Genomic DNA, 4,426 nt, shown 5'->3' with positions numbered 1-4,426 from the left:
GTTCTTGTTATGTTTATCCAGTTGTTTTCATTCTCCTTTTATTAAAACGGGTGAGATGTTGGGGTCCCTCCCCCCTGCCATGGAGCCCTGGGAGAGGGGCCCTGGGGGGAGGCACGGGGTTTCCCTGCCCCTGGTCAGCCTCATTTCCGATTGGTTGGTTTGTGTTCCCCTGTGTGGGCAAGGACCCTCGGGGTCGGTGACTGTAAGAGCTCCTCGGCAGAGCCCCGGCCATGTGGCTGGAGAAATAAACATCTCTGAAACATCTACCAAGAATCTGGCCATATATATTTCCTTTCCACGGGACTCCTGGTTTGATATATGCGTGTTACAGTAATCCCCGCTGTAGCAACCACCCATAGTAGCTTCCCACCTCCAGTGCCATACTGGCTGCAGAGACTTCCCCACTATAGTTTCCCAAAGAATCCTCCCCTGCTGATCCACCCCTCTGACCTACTGTACTGCTTCTTTACTGTATGGAAAGCTGGGAGCACCTCCACACTGAGCTACACAATGTGCTGCCTGGTTGTGTTAATTGAACAGGAAGTTTCACTGCAGTTTAGTCACTAAAAGAAAATTATTATTTGCATACACAAAGTATGTCAACTTTCTTACTGTTCATGGCAGGATCCCAGGGCTATGTTTCGCCATTCCCAAGTAGTCCAGGTTAATTCTGACATCTAGAACAAGGTTTGGGAAGAGAAAAAAATTGTCACACAAGTTTGCACACCATTATCCACCGTAGATGTTATTTTAAAGAACTGCAGGGTAGAGCATCTCCAACAGAGTTAACGATTGGCTTCTGCAGCCCTCTGAGCTCTGTCTCTAGTGTGAGTGGAAAATTGTATAGCCCTGCTTCTTGCCTGAATGGAAAGTTCACACAACTCACTAAAAATCTGTGGTATCCTGCTCTTTATATATGGAATATTTCATACAGAATTCCACAAGATCACAGCTCCACATAAAATCAATTTCAACAGTAGCGCAGAAAAAAAAAGTCAGATCTAATTTTTTGCTTTGAAGCTACTCATGCAGTCTCAGAATCACAGCCATCATTTCATGTAAATCACTAAATGCATACAAGTCACAGGAGGTACAGAAGTAATACCTTGCACTGTGGTCCCAAGCCAAGCCCCCTTCTCAAAAATTCCCCCCAGCAGCTGTTACTACAGCAGGAAGCTCTGGCTGGGCTTGCACAGAGAGCACCAGTCACAGAAGAGCTGAAATAGCACAAAGTTACAGTGAAAAGTCATCTTACAGCCATGAAGAATAGGACAGAGGGACTTAGGAGGAGACACTGCATTTCTTTTTAATGCTGAAAAGATAGCACAACCAATTCAAAAGGAAAACAGCAGGCAGTTACCTCAAAATACAAGGAACAATCAGCAGCGCTGTCATTTGCACTGGCATTAATTTTTTTAAATTCATTTTAACGTAAAGCAGAGTGAAGAAATGCTGGCCATAACGCTTTCATTTCCTCTGCATTTCCTCTCAGAAAAGAAAAAAATGAAAACATTGCACTTGGCAACCCATATTCTCAACACTCATCATTTACTAAGGGTCACTTCTATAATTCAATGAATTAACATTCATTGAATGAACAGTATTTTTTCAGTTACAAGCCCTTGCCAATCAAATTATTCATACAGTTAAAACAATAAAATGATACTAACAACAAAATCACATAGTAAAGTGCAGGTTAACCAATAATAATGGATCAGAAGCACTATGGGACATTCAAACTTCTTAACCAAAACAAAGAGTTTATCTGAAGATGAGAGGCTATGGAAGTCTCCTTCCATTAAGCTTTTGATGCTCCTCCTTAAAATGTGTCAAATTATTTTGCTTTTATATATGCACAGCTTTGGATGGCAGCAATCAGAATGACTCATGTTCCAGAATTAAAATACCATTGTGTCAGGAATGACACACAATTCATCAGGAAGCCTCTTACACAGTTTGTTTTGGTGAAGAAGGCCAGAAAGACATGAAGTTAGAAAGTAGCTTCTGGTGGCAAGAAGCCCTTTAAAACTGGGAGTAAGATCCAGCTCCCCCCCATCCCCTATAAGCACATTTTGCCCAACCTGCGTGGTGGCAGAGCCGTGTCAGGCTGCTCCAGTGACACATATGAGCATTTACACTGCAGGGCCTTGTGAAAGGCTCTTAGTAATGAAAGTCTCAAACAATGTCAGACTTGTTAGACACATCTGGGATGGCACTGAAACAATAAAGTCAATACAAAGATAACATTTTCTCCTCTGACCCATGCATTTTTTCCTCCTCCCATTTCTTTTTCTGCCATTAATTATTCCTGACTCCTTGTTTGGGACTGTAAAGTGCTGCCATGCAACCTCTTACCTTGCACATTGATGTTTTCCTGCCCAACTCCCTCCTACCATTAATTTTACCAATGAATAAACAATTGGAACTAGTAGTGGGAGCTGGTGACAACCATAAAGTGGACTCTTTTATACACACATGGGGAAGACAACACACTGCTGCACAGCAGCCCCACACCACGTGCCCTGGCGCCTGGCAGCACCACTAGAAAGGTGCCAGCACTGCCATCCCCTGCTTCCCCATGAAATATGTCTAAATTTAATCACTTCTTTCACTCCACACCAGCAGATCATTACAGCCTAACCAGAAAATACACTCATTCCCCATGAGGATGATGAAGTGGGATCTTCTTATGTCAGCTGTAATCTCGGGGTTATTTGCAGGGAGAAGCCACATTTCTGCCTCCAAGCAGCCCTTTAACTTGTGAATCTCTGACCTAGGTTGAGCTTGGATGTCCTCCTCTAGGTACAGCTGTGCCCTGGAAGAGCTCAGCACCCTTGGTTGCCTGTCCCTGCTCTCTGCCATAAGGCTCCAGCCAAGCTGCTCTTAAGTACTTTCTAGCCTATTTACTCAGGATCAACCAATACAAAGAGTGATTATTCAGGCTGTTTAAACCACTCCAGCTTATTTTGGTTGACATTCTGTAGAAGAGCTCACATAAATGTCTACGCTGCCAGAGGTAAGGTTTACAACACCCTCACTGAAATATTTTCTCCTCCTACAAACTAGGAATGATAGCCAATAGCAAGAGAAAGCCAGCAGCAGACAAGAAACCCGACTGTCATCCCAAAAGAAGCCAGAGCTGTTGGCACACTCATCACTGAAGAAATCAATTTTAAGAGGACAGTAAGTCTAGTGTACATCTGCTCAACCCTTTCTCTCAGAGAAGATGTAACTTGGAGCTCTATGAGCCAGGACAGCCATGTGAGCACCTACAATAATACTTCACACAAACCCCTGCCCTTGGAGGAAGGCAAGAGATGCTGGTAAAGTCCACCACATTGCCTTAAGGCTAGAAGAAAGAGAAAAATGCTACCACCACAGGCTAGAGTTAGACTACTTGCTTACTAAGATGTTATCAACAATAACTGGGGTTTTTTTACAGTTGTACCCAACCCCACCCACTGCCACCACAAACACCAGAAAAATAACCAGTGGAAGAAAGACTACAGCAGCATAGCAAGATTTGGGAACAGAAACTGTCTTTTTGTTCTGCACATGGGAGGCACTATCTGTCTTGGGGTGACCTTATGATGTGTATCCCATATCGCTGCCTATGCCCAGAAATTAATTTTTGTGCCTTTCTATGCCTCTAAACTGAGCCTGAAAGGGGGAAGGAAGAAACTGAGCAAAACTTTCTCAAAGCAGTTTGCAGCTCGTTCAAGGTTACAAAAAGATAGCAGGTTGTTTTTTTTTTTTCCAGCTGGGGCAGGGGGGAGCGAGGAAGCACCCGGCTGGCAGTTTTTCCAGTCAGCTTTTGGCCAGTTTTTTTCCAGTTCCTTGTTCTCTGGAGAGAGGCTGAGAGCTGAACTTTTCCTTCTCTGGAATTTCGGATTTTCTCCCTTTTCTACTGGACTGCCTGATTGCTGTAACATCAGAGCACATCGGGAGGACTTTTCACCGGGCACAGAGGGCCTGGCCCCGGCCCAAGCCCCAGCTCCGAGGAGACCAAAGGGAGGACTCGAACACTTTCCCAGGTTTTTCCTCTACAGCGAAAGATTTTACCATTTAACATTATTTTCCTTTCCCGTGTGCTTGGTAAATAAATAGTTTTATCTTCTTCACTTTCCTTCGAGGAAAATTTATTTTTTTTCCCGAACCTGGTGGGGGGAGGGGTGGTTGTGCCTTCTCTCAGAGTATATATATATTTCTAAATTTGGCCAAACCGGAACAAATTTAGTGGCGCCCAACTGTGTGGCTCGAAGGAAAGTGAAAAAACTTGTGCTAATTACATTTTGGGTTGAATTTACTTATTCTGTGTTGGAGTAAAGTAGTCACCATGCTGGCTGAGTTCATAATGTCTCTCTGGCTCGATGTACTCATGTCTTTCTGGTCCTTAGGCTTCATTGAGGTACTAGTGCTTTTTTGG

General features: G+C 43.8%; 1 protein-coding gene across 3 annotated transcripts in view; it reads right to left on the bottom strand.

Annotated features, from left to right (window-relative positions):
• The window catches only part of KLHL13 (kelch like family member 13), a 92,494-nt gene that overhangs the window by 75,672 nt on the left and 12,396 nt on the right, over positions 1 to 4,426 (bottom strand). For 2 of the 3 annotated variants that reach the window (XM_017736637.1, XM_008635539.2), the window contains exon 3: positions 613 to 677. The exons of the other annotated variant lie outside the window; for it this stretch is intronic. The gene's annotated coding sequence lies outside the window, so the exon portion shown is untranslated. The remainder of the gene's footprint in view (positions 1 to 612; positions 678 to 4,426) is intronic. 3 annotated transcript variants of the gene reach the window in all.

Source organism: Corvus brachyrhynchos, unplaced genomic scaffold (assembly GCF_000691975.1).
Source record: "Corvus brachyrhynchos isolate BGI_N302 unplaced genomic scaffold, ASM69197v1 scaffold36, whole genome shotgun sequence".
In the NCBI taxonomy this organism is placed as follows: Eukaryota; Metazoa; Chordata; class Aves; order Passeriformes; family Corvidae; genus Corvus; species Corvus brachyrhynchos.
Note: the sequence above shows the minus strand (reverse complement) of the source record. Positions and strands in the feature narration are given on the sequence as shown.